Here is a 14,248-nt window from a genome sequence, read left to right on the forward strand (position 1 = left end):
TAGGAATTTTAACCCTTTAGGAGACTAAAGTTAGAATCCAATGTAAATTGTTATTAATATTTTCATTTTTTTTTATTTTCTTTAGTTTCTTTATTTTTTATTACAAATAAAATTGGTAAGTAGCCCTAAAGTAAGTACCAAAGAAGGCACTTGTGTGGAGCTTATGTGGAGCTAAACAGAAGTAAGCCAGGGATATCATTGCCATATTAGAAGAGAAAACCCTTTTTTAAGGGTAGCTTGCCTCAATGGCAACTGCATTTACCAATAGGTAAGTAGCTCTAAACTCCTCGAATAATCATTGGCATGAAATTGTAGTAATAATAGAATTTTTATTTGGTAAATTAAAATTAACTTCGTTTTTAATTTAACTGAATTTTGCATGTAATTAATTTAAATAATACTTTATAAATTAAAATTAATCCTGTTTGTAAATTAAACTAACATTGGCATGTAAAATAAATTTAATTTAATACTTGGTAATTATAAAATAAATTTGCATGTTAGAAATTTTTATTAGGTTATGATTGTTTGGGCCTTATGTGATATTAGAATAAATTACACATGTACATAATTAACTTAGTTCAATTATCCTTAGGGTAACTTGGTAAAAATTAATTAATTAGATTAAATAGAAACGTAGGGTTATTTAAAATTGAATTTATTTGTAAATTAAATTCTCAATAATAAATTAATTTTAGTCATATGGTAAATATCATTTAAATAATTAGCAACCCTATAAATAGGAATTACTTGTGCATGAAAATTGTGTGTAAACAATAACCCTTTTATGAATTATTTGCGTGTGTATGATTAGAATTGCATTTTTTAGGATAAAGTTTAATAAAGGAATAATAAACAAGACTTCTAGAAACATTAGTAGAGAACTGACACTCGAATTAACGGGGTTAGACCAGGTGTAAGGGGTGCTTAACACCTTCCCCTTAGATACCCACTATCCCGAACCTAGACATTGGGCTATGGTAATGACGGTTGTGGAAACTCTGCAAGGAGTAAGTTGCCATCCATGACCCTCGGAAGAAACACTGAATATGTCCCGGTTATTACTCGAGTGGCGACTCTTATCTATCTATGCCTTCGTGGCATAAATCCTTAGTACCGTGGTAGTGTTATGAGAAGACGGTACATACCAGTGGTTTGATTCTATTAGGATTGTGTGAAGTGCATGTCTAGGAAATGTTGTCTAAGGAGGTGGTACTTAAGTGAGACCATTGTGACTCCACCATCTTTCCTAGGCATTATCTAGTGCATTTTATATAATTCCAATGGATGATATTTTGCCTCACGCCCCCCTCCTATAGACGCTGTCTTCTCTTTATATATATATACACGCAACAATCCAGACGAAGAAACCCAACTCTCCTTTTTTTTTTGTTACACACACACACACACACACACACACACACACACACACACACACACACATATATATATATATATATATATATATAAATCTAAATTTCAATTTATTATCTCACAGTAATTATGATCAACCCAATTCAATACTAATAATCAAAGAGAAGAAAAATAAATTTCTAGAGTAGTTGTAATGATTTAAGGAGAGAAAATAAAATCAGGTTCACCCATTATTGAACAAAGAACGATAATTTTTACCTTGAAAACAGAATCGAATGTGATGAATAGAGAAGTAAAAATTTAGAGATTATTTGCGCACATCAAATTATAAATCGTATATATATATATATATATATATATATATATATATATATATATATATACGATTTATAATTTGATGTGCGCAAATATATAACAATAAATAAAAGATGATGAAAAATACCTATTAAGAGTATTTGGTATACAAGGAGATGATAAACAGGTTTTGAGAGCAATGTTTAGCAGAAATAGATGATTAGGGTATATATATTTCAAGAGTTCTATTAGGTGTAGAATTGGTTAAGAGTTATTATTGAATTGGGTTGTTCAGATTACAGATATATGTTTAATTTCAAAAATAATATATATATAAAAATAAATAAGCAGGCCATCCAATAAATTTATTTTTTTTTCTTATAAATATATTAAATTATTATTAGCTACTTAAAATAAATAAATAATTAAATAGATAAAATATTGGGTTTCCACATACTTCCCCCCTTAAAAAAATTTGGTTCCCGAATTTAAATAGATAAAATTCTAACCTGAAGAATCAAATAAGTGAGGATATTTGGCTCTCATTTCAGATTCTGCCTCCCATGTGGCCTCTCTACTTGAGTGATTATGCCACAAGACTTTGACCAAAGCCACTTCCTTAGACCGGAGTTTCATAATTTGTCGATCTAAAATCTTTACAGTTTGCTCATCATATGACATATCATCCTTAAATTGTATGGTCTGAGGTTGCAAAACATGAGATGGATCTGGTACATACTTCCTAAGCATAGAAATATGGAAAATTGGATGTACATGTGCAAAACCAGGTGGAAGGGCTAAACGGCAAGCAACTGCTCCAATTCTTTCCAAAATTTCAAATGGACCAACAAAACAAGGGCTAAGCTTCCCTTTCTTTCCAAACCTCATGATTCCTTTCATAGGTGAAACTCTCAGAAATACATGATCAATAACCATAAACTCTACATCTTTACGCTTAGGGTCAGCATAACTTCTTTGTCGACTTTGAGCAGTCAAAAGTCTATCACGAATTAGTCAAACCTTATCTGAAGTTAACTGTATCAATTCTGGTTTAGTAAGCCTTCTTTCTCCAACTTCATCCCAACAAATCGGTGACCTACACCTTCGACCATATAATGCCTCATATGGAGCCATCTCTATACTTGCCTGATAACTATTATTATAAGCAAACTTCACTAAAGGCAAATGATGATCCCAACAGCCACCAAAATCCATAACACATGTATGAAGTATGTTCTCCAATGTCTGTATGGTCCTTTCTGACTGTCGTCTGTCTGAGGGTGAAAAGCAGTACTAAAGTCTACCCATGTTCCTAAAGCTTCTTAGAATTTCTTCCAAAATCGAGAAGTAAACTGAGTACCACGATCAGAGACAATGGAAACTGGAACACCATGAAGACTAATAATCTTGTCTATATACAATTGTGCAAGTTTAGCAAAGTCATATGTAGTCTTCACAGGAAGAATATGAGTAGATTTTATCAATCTGTTCACTATCACCCAGATTGCATTGTAACCACCTTGTGTACTAGGTAAACCCACAACAAAGTCCTTAGCAATGTGCTCCCACTTCCACTAGAGAATAGGCAACGGCTGAAGTAACTCAGATGGTCTCTGATATTCTGCCTTAACCTGTTGACAAGTCAAACATTTAGCAACAAAGTCTGCAACATCCCTCTTCATGCCACCCCTCCAATAATGCTCCCTTAAATCATGGTACATCTTAGTTGAACCTGGGTATACTGTGTAAGCAGAATGGTGTGCCTTCTCCATGATTTCTCTTCTCAACTCATTAACATTGGGGACACAAAGTCTAGTGCCATAACGAAGAACTCCATCATCATTTAACATGAACCCTTGAGCTTGGCCTTGATGGATACTATCTATAATCTTATACAACTGAGAATTCCTCTTCTGAGCAGCCTTAATTCGATCGATCAAGATAGGCCTAACTCGAAAATGTGATAAAAATGATCCAGATAAGATTTCAAACTCTACTCCCTGATCTAGTAACTCATGTAATTCACCAATCAGAGGCCTCCTCTTGGTAGATATATGGGCTAAACTACCAGAAGACTTCCTGCTTAGAGCATTAGCCACCACATTAGCTTTTCCAGGGTGATACTGTATGGTGCAATCATAATATTTCAGCAATTCTACCCATCTCCTTTGCCTAAGATTAAGATCACGTTGGTCAAAGATGTATTTGAGACTTTTATGGTCAGTGAAGATTTTACAAGTCTCATTATACAGATAGTCCCTCCAGATTTTTAAAGCAAAAATTACTGTAGCCATTTCCAAATTATGAGTTGGATAATTCTACTCGTGCCTTTTCAATTGACGAGAAGCATATGCAATAACTCGTCCATGTTGCATCAAAACACATCCTAAACCAATCATAGAAGCATCACAATACACTGTATAACCCCCTGATCCAGACGGAAGGGCTAACACTAGTGCTGTAGTTAAACGAGTCTTAAGCTTCTGAAAACTTTTTTCACAAGCTTCAGACCACTGAAATTTCACATTCTTATGTGTCAACTTAGTTAAAAGTGCTGCAATACGAGAGAAGTCTTGAACAAACCATCTATAATACCCTGCTAAACCCAAGAAACTATGAATCTCTGACACAGTTGTGGGTCTAGGCCAATAAAGCACTACCTCAACTTTCTTTTTATCAACGCACACCTCATCCTTAGATACTGTATGGCCTAGGAAAACCACACTATCTAACCAGAACTCACATTTTGAGAACTTGGCATATAGCTTGTGTTTCCGTAAGGTCTGAAGGACAATTCTCAAATGCTGCTCATGCTCCTTTTTACTCTTTGAGTACACTAGAATGTCATCGATGAACACTATAACAAATTGATCTAAGAAAGGCTTGAAAACTCTATTCATGAGATCCATAAAAGCGACTGGAGCATTGGTAAGTGATACACTTGAATTGTATAGATTTTTTAAGCACATTTGCATTCTATTTCATAGCATTTAGGCAAGTATTTTCATACATAATAGTTGATTTCATTAGTTTTCGTAATTTCTATTGTAAAGCCCTTAACTCCATGTTTTCTACATCATTTCAGGTGTTTGGGTGAAGCTACAAAAGTATAGGAGTGCAAGAAAAGCTTAGAGGAGTCAAGAGATAGAGAATTGCTACTGATGCAAAGTACACGGGTCATGTAAAGCAAGCCCCAGACCCGTGTAAATCTCCGCCAGAAGAAAGCCAAGAGAATCGATGAGAAACACAAGTACACGGGTCGTGTAATGAGACCCATGTAATCTGTAGGGACCCATGTAAGTCTCTGCTGAACGCAAGCTTGAAGAAACTTATGGGAACAACAGTACACGGCCTGTGTAATCAGGCCCGTGTAGTTGGCACAGACCCATGTAACTTTCTGTGCCAAAATGAGACCACGCGAAACTCCTCCAGCAAGTTACACGGCCCTACTCTGTGGGAACCGTGTAGTGATACACGGGCTGTGTACTATGCTGCAGCCAGTTTTATAACTCAAATTTTCCTCCTGTTTTTGGATAAAAATGAGACTCCTAAGGCCCTTTGGACTCAGAGCAACCTAACCCTAGAGCTACCAATATAAATAGAAAAGAAAACGTCAAAAAGGGGTTCTTGGGGGAAAAAGATGACTGTCGTCGGGAGTGTTGCTGAAGGCTGCGGCTGTCGGGTTCCGCATAGGTACCAGAAAAAGTTCTCCAGCTGAAGTTCCACATGATTAAAGCTGCAACTATCTTCGGTTTCTTCGTTTCATCTCCCTAGACAGATTTCTATTGCTTTATTTCTTTTACATGATCTTCTTTTTATTGTTTTTGCCTTTTATTATGATGTTTGCTGAACTTACCATGAGTGAGTAGTTTCCTTATTCTGGATTTAGGAGAGTAATGCTTATAATTATTATTATGGATAAACATTAAGTTTTATTTACTGGATTTAAGATTCGTTTCTTGATTTGATTTCTTGTGATCCTAATGCATGCTATGTGATGGTACCCACTTAGACATGATTGTAGATGTTGATTGAAGGACTGAAAGGTGAAGATTAACATTAGAAAATCAAAATCTTGAACCTAGGAAATCTGACCTAGACATAGGCTGATACCTTTGTGGAACCTAAAAATTGGTCAAAGGTCTTAAAGGATTTTAATTAATTTGATCACCACGAAAGTAGGATTTGAGTTAATTAAAATACACCCTAGATGCCTTGAGAGAGGATTTAGGATAACTTAGGGCTAATTTCCATCAAAGAAAACGAACCTCAATTCAGTAAATAAATGAGATAACATCCCTAATAAGATTCAAGTATGAAATCTTAACTCCAAAATTATTCCAAAAATAGATTACTTCATTTTAAATTTACCATTCTAGTGTTTAGAGTTAACAATCTTACTCACTAAACATTCGAAAGCCTAGATAGTCAAAATTGCTGTGTAGATTGGTGCTTGCTAAATAAAAAATCCTCATGGGAATGATACTCTACTTATCACTTTATTACTTATTAGCGATCCGTGCACTTGCGAAGTTATAAAACCAGCAAATAAGTTTTTGGCGCCGTTGTCGGGGATTCTTTGGCTATAGTAATATCAAACGATAGGCAATTTAGCTGATTTAGGCAATTATATTTATTATATAATTTTATTTTACTGGTTATATTTTTCTTCTTTTCTCTCAGATTTTCAATCTGGTATATGACCAGAACAAGGCCAGAAGAAGAAATATTGAACTGTGATCCGAAAATAGACAGAACTCTGAAAGCCATTAGGAGGGAAAGGAAACATCAAGAGCACAGTCAAGGAGATCCTGAATTTCCAACCGTGGGCGATAATAATGACAGACCAAGACTCTTGAGAGATTACGGAGCTCCATCTGTCTAAGGATTTCCGCCCAGTGTCACTAGACCCATTGTGGAAGCCAACAACTTTGAACTAAAACCAGCATGGCTCCAAATGATTCAACAAACCCAGTTTGCAGGTTCGCCTACAGAAGACTCACATTATCACCTCCAGTGCTTTCTTGCCCTATGTGATACATTCAAGATGAATGGAGTGTCTGATCAAGCAATAAGACTCAGAGCATTCCCATTCTCCCTCTGGGATAGAGTAAGGAAGTGGTTACTTTCTCAACCAGCAGGAACGTTCACTAATTGGGAGAATCTCTCTCAAGCTTTTCTAGCAAGGTACTTTCCACCTGCAAAGACTGCAAAACTAAGACTTGAACTCAACACCTTCAGACAAAAGGAGGGAGAATCACTCTATGACGTATGGGAAAGATATAAAGACCTGTAAAGAGAATGTCCACACCATGGTATAGAAGATTGACTATTAGTGCAAAACTTCTATAATGGGTTACTACCCTCTACAAGGAGCACAGTTGATTCAGCTGCAGAAGGTGATTTAATGGAGAAAACAGTGCCACTAGCACTTGAACTTCTAGAAAGGGTGGCATACCATAACTATGAGTGATTGAATGAAAGAGGAAATGCAAGGAAAACTGCAGGTGTACTAGAAGTAGACAACCTAAGCATGATAAATGTTCAATTTGATCAGCTCACAAGGAAAATCGAGAAGATGCAAGCTAACGCAGTTAGTACAAACAGTCAACATAAAGACAACTATGGAGGGGGATACATGAATTCAGAATACAACAATTTCAATGAACCCTCCTCAGAATAGATGAACTATGTGAATAACGGAGGAAACTTCAACCAGAGGCAGCCCAACAATCCATATTCAAATACTTACAACCCTGGATGGAGGAACCACCCAAATTTCTCATGGTCCAATCAACAGAACCAGCCAATAAACAAGCAACAAGGGTACAAACCACCAGCACCCCCTGGATTTCAGAATAGAGGTCAAAACTTTGCACAGCCACCACCACTTCTCCAGCATCAACAACCTGAACCGAAAATGGCTATGGAAACCATGATGGAAGGGTTCCTAGCAGCTCAAGAACAACAAACTGAATTGATTAAATAACTGACTTCTAGAGTGGACTAGCTTGCTACTCACAACAAGATGCTAGAGAATCAGATCGCTCAGCAAGCAAAATCCTCAAGTAAGGCTGCTGGCAAACTGTATAGCCAACCAGAAATGAATCCAAGGGAGCATTGTAAGGCAGTTACACTGAGGAGTGGGCGAACTCTAGTACAACCAGAGGTGGAACCGACAGAGGGAACCATAGAAAAATCTAAAGACCAAGCAGAGAAAAAGGAGGAAGAAGCTAAGAAAGATCAGGAAGAGGAAGCGAGGAAGACAAAGAAATTACCAGAACCATATCAGCCTCCCCTACCTTTTCCTCAGAGATTTCAGAAAGCCAAATTGGACAAGCAGTTTGGGAAGTTTTTGAAAGTTTTACAAAAGCTCTACATCAACATCCCCTTCACTAAAGCACTTTCTCAGATGCCATCCTATGCCAAATTTCTTAAGGAAATTCCGTCAAAGAAGAGAAAGCTAGAAGACTATGGAACAATAGCTCTAACAGAGGAATGCAATGCCATATTGCAAAATAAACTGCTTCCAAAGTTGAAAGATTTAGGAAGCTTCTCCATACCTTGCCTCATTAGTGACAAGAAAATAGACAAAGCTCTCTGTGATCTTGGGGCAAGCATTAGTTTAATACCTCTATCAATATGCAAAAAGCTGGAGATCGGGGAACTGAAACCTATAACAATCTCATTGCAATTGGCTGATAGATCTGTTAAATATCCTATAGGAATACTGGAGAACATTCTGATCAAAGTGGGCAAATTTTTCATTCCAGTGGATTTTGTTGTCCTTGAGATGGAAGAAGATATTAAAATTCCTATCATCTTGGAAAGACCATTCTTGGCAACTGCCGGAGCTATCATAAATGTCAAAAATGGGCAACTAATTCTCAAAGTAAGAGAAGAAGAAGTGGAGTTCAACTTGTTTGACACAATGAAACACAAATTTGAACCTAATGAATGCTTTAAAGTCGACACAATTAATGAACATGTTGAAAAGGAATTTCATGAGACACATCCTAAAGATCCTCTTAAAGCATGTATTGTGCACAGCCACACTGTGGATGATGAAAATACAGAAATACCAGCCTGTGCACAACAATTAGCAGCTCATCCACCCCTACCATTAGCTAACACTTCCGAGATGGAGGATTTGAAGGAGGAACAAACCGAAGGTAAGCTCTAAGAAAATGCCAAACAGGTAGAGCTTAAACCTCGCCCGTCCTCGCTAAGGTATGCATTTCTAGACTTAAATTCTAAATATCCTGTTATAATCAATGCTAGCCTGTCTAAATTAGAAGAAGAAAAATTGCTAAGAGAACTTAGGATCCATAGCAAAGCCATAGGGTATAAGATAGAAGACCTGAAGGGAATCAACCCTTCGATTTGCATGCATAGGATACCCATGGAAGAAAACAGTAAATCCACAATTGAACACCAAAGAAGACTTAACCCAAACATGAAAGAGGTAGTTAAGAAAGAAATTTTAAAACTTCTAGATGCAGGTATCATATACCCAATCTCTGATAGTAAATGGGTTAGTCCAGTACATGTAGTTCCTAAGAAAGGTGGGACAACTATTATCCAAAATGCAAGCAATGAACTAATCCCTACTAGAGTAGTCACTGGTTGGCAAATGTGCATAGACTATAGAAAATTGAACAGTGCCACCAGAAAAGACCATTTTCCTCTCCCCTTCATTGACCAAATGTTAGAAAGATTGGCAAAACACTCCTATTTTTGTTATCTAGATAGGTATTCGGGATTCTTTCAAATTCTTATTCACCCAGAAGATCAAGAAAAGACAACATTTACTTGCCTCTATGGAACATTTGCATGTAGGAGAATGCCTTTTGGTCTTTGTAATGCCCCTGCTACCTTTCAAATATGCATGATGGCTATCTTTTCTGAATATATTGAAGATATCATGGAAGTTTATGGATGATTTTTCTGTCTATGAAACTACTTTTGATGATTGCCTAGCTAATTTATCTAAGGTGTTACAAAGATATGAAGAATCAAACTTAGTCCTAAATTGGGAAAAATGCCACTTCATGGTAAGGGAATGCATAGTTCTGGGACATTTGATATCAGAGAGAGGAATTGAAGTAGATAAGGCAAAAATCGAGATCATTGATGCATGCATTTTAGATCATCATTTAGGTGTAATTTTTGCACATAATTTATCCTTGTTCATAGCTATTATTATAGATATTAACATATATTTAGTCAATTTTATAATTTTCACACTTCTTAGTTTAATTTTTGGAATTTACTTGTTTTGTAGGTTAAATTTGGAGAAATTTGGTGTTTTTTGATCAGAGTAGCCATTTGGAAGAGATTAGAATTGAATTGCAAAAATTTTTGAAGTTGAGTAAAAAATGGTCGAGAGCGACACAACCTGCAGCACAACCGATCTAGCTTATGTCGCAGGTTGTGTCGAATCGTCAGATATTCAGGCAGATTGTTGCACAACCTGCAGCACAACCGAATTAGCTTATGTCGCAGGTTGTGTCGGATCGTCAGATATTCAGGCCGAGAGCTACACAACCCGCGACACAACCGATCCAGCTTATGTCGTTTTTACTGGAAATGGCTGACGTGGCATTTGCGTTACTCTGACTTTTTACCTCACTTTCTCTGGAACCTTCCCCCTTTTTACCCATTCTAGGGCAGATCCCTAACCCATATAAAGTCTCCTTTATCATTTTCTTTCCATAGGGAGCAAGGGAGGCATTTTTGGCAAGAAAAGAAAGAGAGAAAGAGGGAAGGACGGGAGGCCACTTTCCAGCAGCTGCAGAACCTATTTTCTGCACTCTCCAGCAGTAGATTCAGCAGCATATTTCTGGGTTTTTCTACTCCTTAGCTTACATTTCCATTATTTCTTCATTTATTCATTTGGGTTTGTTTAGAAACTATGATTAGTGAGTAGTTGTTTGAGATTCTAGAGATGGGTTTGTAAATATTGATTTGTATTGTGGTTTTGAACTGATTTAGTCATTTAAATGAGGGTTGTTATATTTTGATTTATTACTTGTGAGCTTGTTGCCTTGCTTGATGAATGGGCCCTCATTAAGTTAAGCTTTAATCCTTAATAGATGGACTGAAAAGTGAATATTAGGGATAGATAATCTTGCAATAAACTTGGTTTTCTTGGTGTTAGAGATAAGCTAAGAGGATTAAGGGGAACTTTCCAAAATCAATTAGAGCTTTAATTGCGTTTTTGTTAGGTTTGAAATACCGTGAAAACAGGGTTTGATTTAATGAAAACCAACTTTGAAATGCTTGAAAAAGGTTTCAAAAATTTAAGAATTGATTTCCCTCAAAATTGCAAATTCTCATGTGTTTGGCTAAATTAGGGATAAACCACATGCAAACAATATGGAAAATCCAATCTCTAGAATCACTTTAATTTTTATTGAATTTAGATTTAATTCCTCCAAATTTCATAAATAGCAAATTTCAATTTAAATCTTGGTAATCTAGTTTAATTAATTTAGTTAATTGTTTGATTTAGTTTAAATTCCTCAAATACAAATTTTAATTTCAAATTTTATTTTTAATATCTTTAAATTTTGTCATTCTAATTAGCTTATCCTTTTATTTCCAATTTAAGCACAATTCCCTGTGGGATCGATATCATTTTTTAAAACTATACTACTGTGACCCGTGCACTTGCGGATTACACTATCAAGTTTTTGGCGCCGTTGCCGGGGAATTGTTTGTTTTTAAGTTGGATTTTAATTGTTTTAAGCTAGTTAGAATTTTTATTTTCTTTTATTTTCACTATTGTTCCTTGTGTTTTTCAGGTACTTTTCTTGTTTATGAGACGATCGAAAAGCACAAGTGATACCGAATTGTTGTTCAATCCTGAAATTGAAAAATTCTGTCGAGCTAACAAAAAGGAATACAAGAGAAGAAAGGAAAAAGAAAAAGAAGAACAACAAAGATTTGAGCAAGAGGAGACAATTGAAAATATGGAGAATCAAAATAGAGCTATTGGTGGAAACAATGGAGGAAATGAGCAAAATAGGCAAAATGAAGTTGTTAATCAAAATGATCCTCAAAGAAGATCCATGTTGGATTATGCTTTTCCTAGATGTGCAGATGTGAGAGATAACATACCTATTATTGGAGCTAATCAATTTGAGTTAAAGACTGGTCTCATTCAAATGGTTCAGAATTCACAATTTGGAGGTAGTCCACTTGAAAATCCTCATTCTCATTTGAAGAAATTTTTGATGATATGTGGTACACAAAGGCAACCTGGAGTTTCTGATGAAGTGATTCGGCTCACCTTATTTCCATTCTCTCTTCGGGATTCAGCATTGGAGTGGTATGACTCACTTCCACAAGCTACTATAGCTACTTGGGAGCAGCTATCTCAAGCCTTTTTATCTCAATTTTTCCCACCTGGGAAGACTACTCATTTGAGGAATTTGATGGTAGCTTTTAAACCAAGAGATGATGAAACTTTGTATGAATCTTGGATGAGATTTAAGGAGCTTGAAAGGCAATGTCCTCATCATGAAATACCAAAATGGATGATTGTTCAGAATTTCTACACCAGAGTTACTCCAGCCATAAGAAACACAATTGATTCACAAACAGGAGGAGATTTCATGAGAATGACAAGTGAAGAATGCTATGATTTATTAGAGAAGATTGCTCATAATACCCATTTGTGGGGAAATCCTAGAGCACTTGAGCCAAAGAAGGCTGGGATTTATGAACTTGACTCAGTTAACTACATGAATGCAAGATTTGACCAGTTGACTCAGCTTCTTAGTGATTTTTGCACAAAGACAACAACCTCAACTCCTACAACTATGCAACAAGTTGCTTACACAGATGGAACCCAAAGTTGTGGAGTTGATTACTCTTCTTATGGTGATGATTATTTGCAAGAACAAGCTGCTTATGCAGGAGGTTATCAACAAAAACCTATGGGAAATTCTTACTCTAATGTGAACAACTCAACATGGAGACCACAAGCAACTTTTGCTCAACAAGGTCAAAGCTCAAACTATGCTCATAACCAGCAGTATATGCAGTAGAGTATACCTCAATTTCAGCCTCAATTTCAGCCCACAAGGCAGCCACAACCTGGATATCAAGCAAGAGCACAACAATCCCTTCCACCTCATGAACCGAAGCCAACCTTGGAAAGCATGATGGAGAAATTTTTTGCTGAACAAAGCAAGATGAATAGCAAATTGGAGGAAGAAATGCAACACATGAGACAAACCATGGATCAATTACAAGTCCACAACCGCATGTTGGAGACTCAATTGGCGCAACAAGCAAGCTCATCGGGAAGCAACTCCTTTGGGAAACTACCTAGCCAACCACAAAACCCTCATGAACAATGTAAGGTTGTGACCTTGAGAAGTGGTAAGAAAGTTGGTCAAGAGAGTGAAGACAAGAGAGAAGAAAAAGAGAGCACAAAAGAAGAAAATTCAGTTGAGAGCAAGAAAAATGAAAAAGAAGAAGAAAGCAAAAGTGAGCAAGATGAGGGAGAGAAACCATACATCCCACCTGAGCCTTACAAACCCACCCTTCCCTACCTTCAAAGATTTATCAAGCATAAGCTAGACAAACAATTTGGCAAATTCCTTGAAGTGCTAAAGAAGTTGTATATCAATGTGCCTTTCACTGAGGCACTATCCCAAATGCTAAGTTATGCCAAGTTTTTGAAGGAGATTCTTTCCAACAAGAGAAGGCTAGAAGATTATGACACCATCAACTTGGGAGAGCAATGCAGTGCTATAATTCAGAAGAAGTTACCTCCCAAACTCAAAGATCCGGGTGTGTTTTCCATTCCTTGTCATATTGGTGATAATTGTGTGGCAAATGCCTTATGTGACCTTGGAGCTAGTGTCAGCCTAATGCCACTTTCAATATATGAGAAGTTGAATATGGGAGAGTTGAAGCCCACAAACATGTATCTTTCATTGGCTGACCGTTCAATTAAGTATCCGGAAGGCATTCTTGAAAATGTGCCTATCAAGGTTGGGAAATTCTACATTCCGGTGGACTTTGTCATTTTAGATATGGAAGAAGACACAAAAGTTCCTATCTTATTGGGAAGACCCTTTTTGGCAACAGCTGGTGCATTAATTGATGTAAAGGGTGAGAATTGACACTTAGAGTGGGAGATGATCAAATGATATTCAACATCAATCTAGCCATGAAAAGGAAACATGAAGAAGTTGAGTCTTGTTTACGAGTAGACATTATTGATGAGATTGTTCAAGAGCATTTTAGAAAAGGCTATCCACAAGACCCACTTGAAAATTGCTTAGTCCATGGTGGGAGCATTGATGATGATAATCACAACATAGCTGCTTTTGCACAACACTTGGAGAGTTCTCCACCACATCCTGAAGCCACAATTTTTCAACTTGAAGAAGTGCAAAATTTGGAGATCAAACCACCATCATTAAAGGTAGAGGATGCCCCAAAGGTAGATCTTAAACCTCTTCCTTCCAACCTCGGGTATGCTTTTCTTGGACCAAATGGAACATATCCTGTTATAATTAATGCATCTTTGACTGATATTGAGAATGAAAAATTGTTGAGA

At 36.6% G+C, this 14,248-nt stretch overlaps 2 non-coding genes across 2 annotated transcripts; both read right to left on the reverse strand.

Annotated features, from left to right (window-relative positions):
* Positions 1–6,880: 6,880 nt before the first annotated feature.
* On the reverse strand, positions 6,881–6,987 carry LOC131170074 (small nucleolar RNA R71). The gene has a single exon (XR_009141017.1). It is a non-coding gene; the product is annotated as a small nucleolar RNA R71 (small nucleolar RNA).
* Positions 6,988–12,092: 5,105 nt separating this feature from the next.
* On the reverse strand, positions 12,093–12,199 carry LOC131170006 (small nucleolar RNA R71). The gene has a single exon (XR_009140949.1). It is a non-coding gene; the product is annotated as a small nucleolar RNA R71 (small nucleolar RNA).
* Between the last annotated feature and the right edge of the window lie 2,049 nt (positions 12,200–14,248).

The sequence above is a fragment of the Hevea brasiliensis genome, chromosome 10 (assembly GCF_030052815.1).
Source record: "Hevea brasiliensis isolate MT/VB/25A 57/8 chromosome 10, ASM3005281v1, whole genome shotgun sequence".
Taxonomy (NCBI): domain Eukaryota; kingdom Viridiplantae; phylum Streptophyta; class Magnoliopsida; order Malpighiales; family Euphorbiaceae; genus Hevea; species Hevea brasiliensis.